The following is a 14,348-nucleotide window of genomic DNA, read 5'->3' as shown; positions in this document are numbered from 1 at the left end:
AAGTCATAATTCAGAGATGGCAAGGTATTACGACCTCTAAAAATAAAAATTTAGTACGTATAGTAGTATGAATAATTGATTATAACTAGGAGCCTTTGTAGAAAAAGGGGTAAACAAAAACCAATCGCAACTCAAAGCGCAACACTCCGATCGATAACGTAACGAACAAGGATAACCAACGCGTGATTATATATATACAAAGGAGTGTCAAAAACAGGAATATCAAGACTCAAGATCCGGCTGCGAAGATAACCGATTCGAGCATAACAATATATACATATGATATAATAAGGAAAACCCCAAAGGAAACCCAAAGGGACACAAATACATAAATCCTATTCTCCAAAATTCTCCCATAAGAGGAGTCACCACAGTTTGTATTATTTAATGGAGATAAAAGTATCTAAGCAAAACATATAAACCAAAGCATAGCCCCGAGAACAAAGGATCTTCGCAAATCTAGAAGTCTCCAGCATGCCTCAGCGGGAAACCTCACGTCCTGCATCTGAAAACCACAAAATCCGCATGGGTGAGAACCAGAGGTCCTCAGCATGGTAACAGCTTCCACATATATAATACATAATAATGGAGGAAAGCCGAAGGCAATCCTAGAACTTCCTCCAAATAATATCAAAGCTTATAAACAAACTAAACCATGAAGGGCATCTGACTAAAGATACTTCAGTCTAACTAATACTTCCCTTTCCAATTCCTTCAGACCTCCCAACCACCAACAGGAGTATAATATAGCAAACACAGTTATATCAAGCAAGAAATATACAATTAGGAACAAGTAAGGCATTTAGACAATTAGCAAGTAATATGCAGTCAAATAGGCAATCTCAAACAATTCATATAGTATGCATATGATGAATGCCTGTCCCTAGTGGCTGATGATATCATCTTGTCGGTTATAGAGCCAACCCGACAAGTCCTGGTCGCTAACCATTGGACTGTCCCTCTGTCACGCATCCCCAACTCGAGTTATACTCATCATAAACTTGATCATAATCATGATCTATATCCATCACCCTCACTGGTGAATATTTACGGGGGCGAGCTCATCCGGGTCTTTCACAGTGCCCGGCCACACTTATGACATAGGGTCAAAAGAGAATCAAGTCTCAACCTGGAGCACGTGGTGGCTAGCCACTGCTACTACCCAGGGAAACTCGTATCTCCGATAGTGGAAGTGCAAATCACAATTATCAATAATTCAGCATAAACATGCATGAATTCTCATCCATGGATCAACATCCATATCAGCCATTCTGGCTCACGGTTAAATCCATAACCAGCCAATATTCATAGCATACACAGCTATTCCGGTTCACGGTTCAATCCAGAACCAGCCAATATTCATAGCATACACAGCTATTCCGGCTCACGGTTCAATCCAGAACCAGCCAATTCATAAACAATTACAGCCCTTCGGCCAATGGCATAACAAGCACTTCCACCACCATCCTCCACATCTCACTTAATCCTCAATGATCCTCATTGATTATTCATTCTCCCTTGCTTCACTCGCAAGTTACCACATCCACTAGCTCCTTCTCTCATAGCTAGGCTTATCATAATGATTTAAGATATAAGTGGTGAGATCGGAGGCTTAGAAGTATGAGATTTGGCTTTTAAAACTCAAAAATCAACTTTGGGATGAAAACAGGGCCACGCGCACGCGCACTCCACGCGCACGCGTGGACGGCCTCAAAAACTTATCGACGCGCGAGCGTCATGCACGCTAACGCGTGGGTTAAAAGTTTGCCAATCGACGCGTACGCGTCAACCACGCGTACACGTGGGCGTTCTCGTGCCCCAGGCACAACACTGGCACAGTTCTGGCATAACTCTCTGGAAAATGGCTGGGCATTGGATGCAGCACAATCGGCGCGCCCGCGCACATCACGCGCACGCGTGGATGGCATTTTCGGGAAGAACGGCGCGCACGCGCCAAGTGCGCCCACGCGCAAGGGGTCATTCTGCTAAAAATTTTCTAAGTTAAAAGCTGCAGAATTTACCAATTTGAACCCCAATCTTCCAACGGACATAACTTTCTCATTTTAAATCGTTTTTCACCCGTTATTCGAACGGCATGGACATCCCGGATCCAATTTCATTTCTAAATAGATTTGTTACAAAACAGAGATCCGTAGTCCAAGTTATGTCCCACCAAAGTATGCCGAAAAACCATGTTTTTCATAAAAAACCACAAAGTGCCATTTTCAAAACAAGCCGTTTCCAACTCTTTTCTAAATCAATCAAAACATGTCATTTTCATCCCTTTTTCTTGAAATCAATCAAAATATATCAAATTCAACATCAAGCCTCCTCAACTCACACATTGACACTTCACCATAATTTATCAAAATCACTATCTCATCATTTTAACCCACTTCACCCAAGTGGCTCAAACTCAAACATATTGACATATCATATACCCTTTCTCATGCCAATTATCAACAACACCAATTCCAATAAATCATCATTGCACACAATCAATATCATACTCACCATCAACATGGTTCAACCCACAATTCAACCATAACCAATCATCAAGCATATATCACAACATGCATATTTCTCATACATCATACCACCAAGGCATCAATAATCATCATCACATATATGACCACATCATATATCTCAATCATTCAACAACATCAACCATTCAATGCCTATCTTAGGGCCTCTAGCCTAAGTATTTCCTACCACATTACATATTAGATACGGGAAACCGAAACCATACCTTAGCCGATTTTCCCAAGCTCCACCGGAGCACTTCCAAATCACTTATCCACAAGCTCTCAAGGCCTCAACACCTCCAAGAACAGATTTTTCACCACCAAATCCCTTTTTCAAGCTTTTCAAGATCACCAATCAAGCTCCAATATTCACATATACACAACCTAAGCCACAATCATCATACCCATACACAACATCTCAAAACCCAAACATCATAAAACAAACAAAATACACTAGGGTTGAGAATCTTACCACACTCAAGGTCCAAGGAGACAAGATTAACCTTCTCCTTCAAGAGAGTTGGGTCCTATAACATCAAAGAACCCAAAATCTCAACATTTCACCCATGAAACTCGAAAATAAGGGCTAAAATTTCGAACAGCAACACGTGGCTTACCTCAAGATTGATTGTATGGGTTTTGTAGAGCTCTCCGCGGTGAACGCGTGGCCGCAAACGGAGCGGCAATCGGAGCTCTAGATCAAAAGTTATGGTGGTTTGAAGATCAAGTGAGAGAAAGAACTTGAGAGAGTGTTCTTCCCTCCATGGCCTCCATTTTTAGCATGTGAGTGTGTTTAGTGAGGAGAGAGAATGCTGAAAACTAGGGTTTTGGTTTAGTTATGTTGGGCCAAGGGCCCACTTTGGGTCCGTTTGGCCCGGTTTGGCCCGTTTGGTCCAATCTTGGCCCGAATTCTATAAAATTGGTACCAAAATTCTTGTCTCAATCTCCTCTATCACATTTAGCCATAAAAATCACATTTTAGACTTTCTAGAATAAATTCTCATTTATGGGTTAATTAACCGTCAATTAACCGGGTTTTACAGGATCGACCCTCACTCACCTGATGTATTACTTGGTACGACCCGGTGCACTTGCCGGTTAGTTTGTGGGTTATAAATTCCGCACCAACGACGGCTGGACGGGGTTCGACGATGGAGGGCGAAGGGGCATTCAAAGAACTTCTATATTTTATAAAACTTTAGCTTGAATTGAGTTTGCATATTTTGGAAATTGGAGAAACGATATGAAATAGTAATCCATTCATCCATATTATAATATTTATCCATAATATAATGAAACGCAGCGAAAATATTGTTCACCGATAAATATTGTTCATCCATTATGTCAAAGTTTTTATAATTAAGGTCTTACAAAGCCATAAATCCATAGTATCCTAATTAAAATAGCATTGAAAATATATAATCCAAATAAAATAGATGGACAAAAATATTAATTGTTCTATATACATGATAATCTAAGTCTTTATTTTTGGTTTTGGATGGTCTAAATCTAGGATTGGGCACAAATTTCATGAATTTTGCAAGTTTTGTAGCAGTCTCCTGTGTTGCATCTTGCATAGAATTAAGTGGAGGATTCCTTGTTAGTTGAGTGCTAGCTGGTGGGTGACAACAAGTAGAGTGCTTGCTGATGGATTGCTGCTTCTTGAAGTGGATTTTGTGGCTTTGGACAACTCTTTTTTGGGAGGAAATTTTAGTGGCCTAACAGGAGTGGGTGAAACCTATGAGCAAAAATATGTAAAGTAGTTAGTAAAATTGATAAAAATCTACTTTTAATAAAATCAATGTCATTTAATATTGTGAACTTGTTGAGAGTCACCAGTTTCGGACAAGGGTGGTTGACTGAGTTCAAGTTGGATTTTAGTCTGAGGTTGTGGAACAGGGGTGGCGTCACCACCATTATCAGCAATAGCCTCTGCAGCAGCAGCCTCCTCTTCATCAGCAGTCCTCTTTGCACAATTTTTTTGGTGTATCATGCTTCACCACAATAACAACAGTGACCCTTTTTATAAATTCTTTTCAGTTTGATCCTCTGCTTCTTACTCCCACTTACCTCCTCGTCTACATCCTTTCTTCTTTTTTTCTTAAGTGGCTCTGGCTTCTTCTTAAACTTTGGTGCTTGTGGTCTGTTATATGGTGACTTTTCTCATAGTGCTTGGCTTAGAATTGGATTGATATAGAAGGCATATGTGTCATTATATGCTTCCATAGTCAACCACTTGTGACAAAATTTATCCGATCTTTTACCAGCTCTTGTCAATGCAGCACAAGCATGCACACATGATATTCCTAAACAGAATTAACACAACAACAAAGATAACAATAATAAGCCAATTATAATCTCAATTTCTACTCATGGATAATAATAATAAGATAAGAATAAAGATATAAAAAATATTACCACTCAATTGCCAAAAACTATATGTGCAGAGTCTCTTTTCCAAGTCCACAACCATGTTGGTTGGCCAGCCATGAATTTCAAATTTCTCGTACTTTATGTCACCAGACCACATCGGGACCCAATTTTTTTATTCCTTCCTTATCTTTTCTAATCCGTTGTGCTGTATTGGAGGTAGAATTCCAATCCTCAGAACCTGAATCTGCGCACAAGAACTATCATCCTCAATCATAAATTCATAACAGCTCTCTTTTGTTTAGAAAGTTTTTATCTGTCCTAGTTCTCATTTTAATATTAATCTTCTTTTTTGCTAATCTTTTCACAGCCACGTCTTTTTTTTCACTAGACACCTCATCACCACCAGGTTGATATGGTCCATCCTCTACATTATCATCACTATTATGGCTATCTGAGGATTCACCTGAGCTAGACAATACAACAAAGACTATTTAGGGTTTTTTTTTTTAGTAATTGATCTTCCAATAGTTCCAGTAGCAGCTGCTCTTGTTAAAGGCCTCCTTCCATGTGGTGATGCACTTTTTATATTCTTAGAGCATCTCTTTGGTACATTAGACTTCTTAGTTTCTTTCAATTTGGACCATGGTTTAAAAATTACAATGGGTTAGGCCATTCTTTTTGTTGGTGGGTTGGGCTTAGTTTTATTGGGTTGGGCCATTATTTTTGGTGGTGGGTTGGACTTAGATCCAACAGTTGCAGTGGATTGGGCCAATATTTTTTTGGTTTACCAATAAAAATTGAAGTAGGTAGGATCTTTTATTTTGGTCCTAGAAATAATTTATCAATGGGCTTTGTTGAGGAGACTATTTTTTTGGGTAGGAATAGTGGTGTCACTTGGTTCAGAAGTTGGAGTAGATGGTGTTGTGATGGAAATTGATTCGGTTGTGACATTGGTGGTGGGATTCGGGGTGAGAATAAAGTTTTGTATTACCATCAATTCCTTGTCTTTAGATGATACTGATTTTGCTTCCTTATTATACAAAGGTTCAGAGATTTCATGTTCATAGTACACATAGATAACTCCCTTGTTCTTCTGAGTAAGGTAACACAGCTTCATGATGTAAAACTCGGTTAATTAACGGCTAATTAACCCATAAATGAAAATTTATTCTAGAAAGTCCAAAATGTGATTTTTATGGCTAAATGTGATAGAAGAGATTGAGACGAGAATTTCGGTACCAATTTTATAGAATTCGGACCAAGATTGGACCGAACGGGCCAAACCGGGCCAATCGGATCCAAAGTGGGCCCTTGGCCCAACATAACTAAACCAAAACCCTAGTTTTCAGTACTCTCTCTCCTCCTTTGTTACACACACACGCTGAAATGGAGTGAGGGAGGAGAAGAACACTCTCTCAAACTTCTATCTCTCACTTGATCTTCAAATCACCATAACTTTTGATCTAGAGCTCCGATTGATCTATAAAACCCATACAATTAATCTTGAGGTAAGCCACGTTTTGCTCTTCAAATTTCCAGTCTTGTTTTTGAGTTTCATGAGCAAAAATATTGAGATTTTGGGCTCTTTGATGTTATAGGACCCAACTCTCTTGAAGGAGAAGGTTAATCTTGTCTCCTTGGACCTTGGGTGTGGTAAGATTCTCAATCCTAGTGTAATTTGTGGTTCTATGATGTTTGGGTTTTGAGATGTTGTGTATGGGTGTGATGATTGTGGCTTAGGTTGTGTATATGTGAATATTGGAGCTTGATTGGTGATATTGAAAAGCTTGAAAAGGGTTTGGTGGTGAAAAGTCTGTTCTTGGAGGTGTTGAGGCCTTGAGAGCTTGTGGATAAGTGATTTGGAAGTGCTCCGGTTGAGCTTGGGAAATCGGCTAAGGTATGGTCTCGGTTTCTCGTATCTAATATGTAATGTGGTAGGAAATACTTAGGCTAGAGGCCCTAAGATAGGCATTGAAATGTTGATGTTGTTGAATGATTGAAATATATGATGTGGTCATATATGTGATGATGATTATTGATGCCTTGATGGTATGATGTATGAGACATATGCATGTTGTGATATATGCTTGATGATTGGTTATGGTTGAATTGTGGATTGAACCATGTTGATGGTGAGTATGACATTGATTGTGTACAATGATGATTTATTGGAATTGGTGCTGTTGAAAATTGGCATGAGGAAGAGTATGTGATATGTCAATGTGTTTGGGTTTGAACCATTTGGGTGAAGTGGGTTAATATGATGGATAGTGATTTTGTAAATTGTGGTAAAGTGTCAATGTGCGAGTTGAGGAGGCTTGATGTTGAATTTGATATATTTTGATTGATTTCAAAGAAAAGGGATGAAATTGGCATGTTTTGATTGATTTTGAAAAGAGTTGAAAATGGCTTGTTTTGAAATGGCACTTTGTGGTTTTTATGAAAAACTTGGTTTTTGGGCATGTTTTGACGGGACATAACTTGGACTACGAATCTCTGTTTTGTGCCAAATCTGTTTAGAAATGAAATTGGATCCGAGATGTCCATGCCGTTCGAAGAACGGGTGAAAAACGATTTAAAATGAGGAAGTTATGTCCGTCGGAAGATTGGGGGTTGAATTTGTGAATTCTGCAGTTTTTACCTTAGAAAATTTTTAGCAGAATGACCCCCCGCGCGTTGGCGCACTTGGCGCGTACACGCCGTTCTTCTCGAAAATGCCATCCACGCGTGCGCGTAATTTGCGCGGGTGCGCCGATGTGTTGCACCCAATGCCCAGCCATTTTCCTGAGAGTTGTGCCAGAACTGTGCCAATTTTGTGCCTGGGACACGAGAGTACCCACGCGTACGCGTGGCTGACGCGTGCACGTTGATTGGATAATTTTCAATCAACGCGTTAGCGTGCATGACGCATACGCGTCGATGAGTTTTGTGGCCATCCACGCGTGCGCGTAGAGTGCGCGTACGCGTGGTCCTGTTTTCATCGCAAAGTTGATTTTTGAGTTTTAAAAGCCAAATCTCATACTTCTAAGCCTCCGATCTCACCATTTATGTCTTAAATCATTATGATATGTCTAGCTATGAGAAGAAGGGCTAGTGAATGTGGTAACTTGCGAGTGAAGCAAGTGAAAAATGAATGATCAATGAGGATCAAAGATGATTATGTGAGAGGCGGAGGATGGTGGTGGAAGTGCTTGTTATGCCATGGGCCGAAAGGCCGTAATTGTTAATGAAATGGCTGGTTATGGATTTAACCGTGAGCCGAATGGCTGGTTATGGATTTAACCGTGAGCCGGATGGCTAGATTATTGCCGTGTTACGGCGAAGCCATGATTATGGCTAAGTATAAATGCATATATGCTGTTGAATGAATTGTGAATGTTGCACTTCCACTGTTGGAGATGAGAGTTTCCCTAGAAGGAAGCAGTGGCTAGCCACCACGTGCTCCAGGTTGAGACTCGAAGCTCTTTTGACCCTATGTCGTAAGGGTGGCCGGGCACTGTGAAAGGACCAGATAAGGACCAGATGGCACCTCGTGGAGGCGGTAGAGGCCGTGGAAGAGGTCGTACAAATGCTTGTGCGTTGGAGAATAACCCTAATGACCCGGTGAACTTTATGATTGCGTTGGAGAACATGGCTGCTTCTATGCAAGCCACTGCTGAGGCTCTTGGTTAACAGATGAACAACCATGGTAATGATGGAGGTAGAGTTCAAGGCCCGATGACACTGGCAAACTTTTTGAAGGTTAATCCGCCTAAGTTCAAGGGAGCTACTAACCCGACAGAGGCTGATACATGGTTTCAGGCTATGGAGCGAGCACTACAAGCGCAAGTGGTACCTGAAGGGCAGCGTGTCGAGTTTGCTACCTATATGCTCACCGGTGAAGCGTCGCATTGGTGGCAAGGTATCTGACGTCTTCTGCAGCAGGGTGATGACTATATCACCTGGAATGTCTTCCAAGAGGAGTTCTATAAGAAGTACTTTCCGACTTCTGCTAGGACGGCCAAGGAGCTTGAATTGTTACAGCTGAAGCAGGGTACCATGTCCATATCAGAGTATACTGACAAGTTTGAGGAGCTGTTCAGGTTCTCTCGTATGTGCCAAGGGACTCTGGTGGAATATGAGGAGTGGAAGTGTGTTAAGTATGAAGGAGGACTCCGGAGCGATATCTTCAACTCAGTGGGACCAAAGGAGATTAGGACTTTCTCCGAGTTAGTAAACAAGTGTAGGATTTCTGAAGAGTGTGTAAAGAGGGCAACCGCTGAGAAAGGGAGTCACAAAGGATCATTCCCACAGAACCGAGGGAAGAGCTTTGCACCTAGAGGTCCGCCTTTCAATAGGGGAAGCTCTTTCAGGAGGCCCAACAACAAAAACTCCCAAGGGAAGAAGTTTGGGAAGCAGCCTCAGAATGATCAAGCTTGTACTAGATGTGGGAGTCACCATCCGGGAGCACCATGTAAGGCCGGATGGGGTTTGTGTTACAATTGTGGAAAGGCGGGGCACAAAGCCGCAAGCTGCCCGGAGAAGCAGAAACAAGGTGCTGGGAAAGCACAACAGACTGGTCGGGTGTTCACCACCTCAGCTATAGGTGCCGAGGGATCTGAGACACTCATTCGAGGTGACTGTGAAATGGCTGGTCAAACTTTAAATGCTTTATTTGATTCGAGGGCATCGCATTCATTCATTGCATTTGAGAAAGCCCATGAGTTAGGATTGAAGATTGTAACTTTAGGTTATGACCTAAAAGTGTATAATGCTACCCATGAAGCCATGGTAACTAGGCTAGGATGCCCGAAAGTTTCCTTTAGGTTCAAGCAGCGTGATTTTGTTCATAGTTTAGTCTGTTTGCCGATGATCGGTCTTGATCTTATCTTGGGATTGGACTGGTTATCTAAGAACCATGTCCTGCTTGATTGTTCTACAAAGTCGGTGTACTTTATGCCAGAAGATACAGAAGGGCCGGTCGTGGTGAATAGTTATTACTTGAATTCGATGATGGTGAACTGTTCTGGAATCAAATGTCAGGGTATCCTATTGTTAACCGCGGGCGTTTCGGGTGATGATCAAAGGTTGGAGTAGATTCCGATTGTGTGTGAGTTTCCAAAAGTGTTTCCTGATGATATTGATGAGTTTCCACCTAACCGAGAGGTTGAGTTTGCTATTGAGTTGGTGCCCGGGGCGGGACCAATCTCAAGTGCTCCTTATAGGATGTCACCGTTAGAGATGACTGAGTTGAAGTCTCAATTGGAGGATTTGTTGGGTAAGAATTTTATACGGTCAAGTGTCTCTCCGTGGGGTGCTCCAGTGTTACTGGTAAAGAAGAAAGATGGGAGTATGCGGCTCTGTGTGGATTACAGGCAGCTGAACAAGGTTACAATAAAGAATAAGTACCCATTGCCGAGAATTGATGACCTCATGGATTAGTTACAAGGAGCTGGGGTTTTCTCCAAGATCGATTTATGATCCGGTTATCACCAGATAAGGGTGAGGGGGTGAGGATATCCTTAAGACTGCTTTCAGGACTCGTTATGGTCATTACGAGTACACTGTAATGTCTTTTGGATTGACGAACGCTCCTGCAGTGTTTATGGATTACATGAATAGAGTTTTCCGTCCGTTTCTAGATAAATTCGTTATTGTCTTCATTGATGACATACTGATCTATTCCAAGACTGAGGAAGAGCATGCGGAACACTTGAGGACCGTGTTACATATTCTAAAGGAGAAGAAACTCTATGCAAAACTGTCTAAGTGTGAGTTTTGGAAGAGTGAGGTGAAGTTTTTGGGCCACGTGGTGAGTAAGAAGGGTATAGCCATAGATCCAACTAAGGTGGAGGCTGTGATGGATTGGAAGTAACCAACCACCGTAATGGAGATAAGGAGTTTTTTGGGCTTAGCTGGCTATTACCGAAGGTTTATCAAGGGCTTTTCATAGATAGCCTTGCCAATGACAAAGTTAACCCGCAAAGACACTCCGTTTGTTTGGACTCCTGAGTGCGAGGAGAGATTTCAGACATTGAAGAAAAAGTTGACCACTGCACCTGTGTTAGTGTTACCTGAGCCGAACGAGCCATTTGAGGTGTACTGTGATGCCTCATTAAAGGGTCTAGGGTGCATGCTGATGCAGCATCATAATGTGGTGGCGTATGCCTCACGACAGTTGAGACCGCATGAAGTTAACTATCATATGCATGATTTAGAGCTTGCTGCGATCGTGTTTGCGCTAAAGGTGTGGAGGCATTACCTCTATGGGGTTAAGTTCCAAGTTTTTTCTGATCATAAGAGCTTGAAGTACCTCTTTGATCAGAAAGAACTTAATATGAGGCAGAGAAGGTGGATGGAATTATTGAAGGACTACGACTTTGAGTTGAATTACCATCCGGAAAAGGCGAATGTAGTCGCGGATGCGTTAAGTCGGAAGTCATTATATGCGGCTTGGATGATGCTTCAAGAGGAGAAGTTGCTCAAGGGATTTGAGAGTCTGAAAATTGGTGCTCGAGAAGTATCCGGAACTTTGTGTTTGAGCCGATTAAAAATCTCAAGTGATTTTAAGTCCGAACTCCTAAAGCCTCATCAAAATGATGAAGTGTTGTGGAAGGTGTTACCGGCGATTGAGCAAGGAAAACAGTGGAGAGTGTCGGAAGAAAAGGATGGGTTATGGAGGTTCAAGGGTAGGATCATTGTGCCGGATGTTGGCACTTTGAGGCAAGATATTTTGAAGGAGGCACACAAAAGCGGATTCTCCATTCAATCGGGAAGTACTAAGATGTACCATGATTTAAAGGCGATGTTTTGGTGGCCAGGTATGAAGAATGATGTGGCAGAATATGTATCAAAGTGCTTAACTTGTCAAAAGGTAAAGATTGAACATCAAAGACCTTCCGGGATATTGCAACCTTTAGAGATTCCACAATGGAAGTGGGAAAGTATTACAATGGACTTCGTGTCAGGATTGCCAAGGACTAGGGCTGGTTTTGATGCTATCTAGGTGATTGTGGACCGACTGACGAAGTCAGCTCACTTTCTACCTATTCGTATGACTTACACCCTTGAGGAGCTAGCACGGTTATACATAAAGGAGATTGTGAGACTTCATGGTGTACCTGCTACTATAATCTCTGATAGAGATCCTCGTTTCACTTCAAGGTTTTGGGGTGCATTTCAGAAAGCTTTTGGAACCCGATTAAGCTTGAGTACGGCTTACCATCCTCAAACAGATGGTCAATCCAAGAGGACAATCCAAACACTAGAGGATATGTTGAGAGCTTGTGTTCTGGACCAACCGGCGAGTTGGGATCGGTATATGCCATTAGTGGAGTTTGCATACAATAATAGTTATCATGCGAGCATCGGAATGGCTCTGTATGAGGCCTTGTATGGGAGGAAATGTCAATCTCCGCTATGTTGGTATGAAGCTGGAGAGAAAAACTTGTTGGGGCCGGAAATGATAGCTGAGACCACTGAACAAGTCAAGAAAATCCGTGATAGGATGCTTACGGCGCAGAGTCGTCAAAAGAGTTACGCCGATCAGAGGCGAAAGCCCTTAGAATTTGAGGAAGGAGACCATGTTTTCCTTAAGGATACTCTGACCACGGGAGTAGGTAGGGTAATTAAAGCAAAGAAGTTGAATCCTCGATACATTGGTCCATTTCAAATCCTGGAGAGGGTTGGACTGGTGGCGTATCGAATGGCTCTACCACCTCATCTTTTGAACCTGCACGACGTATTTCACGTGTCGCAGCTTCGGAAGTACACTCCTGATGCTAGCCATGTGTTGGAACCTTAGTCAGTTCAGTTAAGAGAAGATTTGACGCTTCCAGTGGCTCCAGTCAGAATTGATGATACTAGTATCAAACGGTTGCGTGGAAAAGAGGTTTCATTAGTCAAAGTGGCATGGAGTCGAGGCGGTGTTGAGGAACACACTTGGGAACTTGAGTCGGAGATGCGAACGGATTATCTGCACTTATTCTCAGGTAATTACATTTGAATTTTGTGGGCAAAATTCCCAATTAGGTGGGTAGAATGTAAAACCCGGTTAATTAACGGCTAATTAACCCATAAATGAGAATTTATTCTAGAAAGCCCAAAATGTGATTTTTATGGCTAAATGTGATAGAGGAGATTGAGACGAGAATTTCGGTACCAATTTTATAGAATTCGGACCAAGATTGGACCCAACGGGCCAAACCGGGCCAACCGGACCCAAAGTGGGCCCTTGGCCCAACATAACTAAACCAAAATCCTAGTTTTCAGCACTCTCTCTCCTCATTTGTTACACACACACACGCTGAAATGGAGTGAGGGAGGAGAAGAACACTCTCTCAAACTTCTATCTCTCACTTGATCTTCAAACCACCATAACTTTTGATCTAGAGTTTCGATTGCCGCACCGTTTATGGCCACGCGTTCACTGCGGAGAGCTCTACAAAACCCATACAATTAATCTTGAGGTAAGCCACATTTTGCTCTTCGAATTTTCAGCCTTGTTTTCGAGTTTCATGAGCAAAAATGTTGAGATTTTGGGCTCTTTGATGTTATAGGACCCAACTCTCTTGAAGGAGAAGGTTAATCTTGTCTCCTTGGACCTTGGGTGTGGTAAGATTCTCAATCCTAGTGTAATTTGTGGTTCTATGATGTTTGGGTTTTGAGATGTTGTGTATGGGTGTGATGATTGTGGCTTAGGTTGTGTATATGTGAATATTGGAGCTTGATTGGTGATATTGAAAAGCTTGAAAAGGGTTTGGTGGTGAAAAGTCTGTTCTTGGAGGTGTTGAGGCCTTGAGAGCTTGTGGATAAGTGATTTGGAAGTGCTCCGGTTGAGCTTGGGAAATCGGCTAAGGTATGGTCTCGGTTTCTCGTATCTAATATGTAATGTGGTAGGAAATACTTAGGCTAGAGGCCCTAAGATAGGCATTGAAATGTTGATGTTGTTGAATGATTGAAATATATGATGTGGTCATATATGTGATGATGATTATTGATGCCTTGATGGTATGATGTATGAGACATATGCATGTTGTGATATATGCTTGATGATTGGTTATGGTTGAATTGTGGATTGAACCATGTTGATGGTGAGTATGACATTGATTGTGTACAATGATGATTTATTGGAATTGGTGCTGTTGAAAATTGGCATGAGGAAGAGTATGTGATATGTCAATGTGTTTGGGTTTGAACCATTTGGGTGAAGTGGGTTAATATGATGGATAGTGATTTTGTAAATTGTGGTAAAGTGTCAATGTGCGAGTTAAGGAGGCTTGATGTTGAATTTGATATATTTTGATTGATTTCAAAGAAAAGGGATGAAATTGGCATGTTTTGATTGATTTTGAAAAGAGTTGAAAATGACTTGTTTTGAAAATGGCACTTTGTGGTTTTTATGAAAAATGTGGTTTTGGGGCATACTTTGACGGGACATAACTTGGACTACGGATCTCTGTTTTGTGCCAA

The sequence above is a fragment of the Arachis hypogaea genome, chromosome 10 (assembly GCF_003086295.3).
Source record: "Arachis hypogaea cultivar Tifrunner chromosome 10, arahy.Tifrunner.gnm2.J5K5, whole genome shotgun sequence".
Taxonomy (NCBI): Eukaryota; Viridiplantae; Streptophyta; class Magnoliopsida; order Fabales; family Fabaceae; genus Arachis; species Arachis hypogaea.
The sequence above is the reverse complement of the archived record's forward strand: the minus strand, read 5'-3'. Positions refer to the sequence as shown.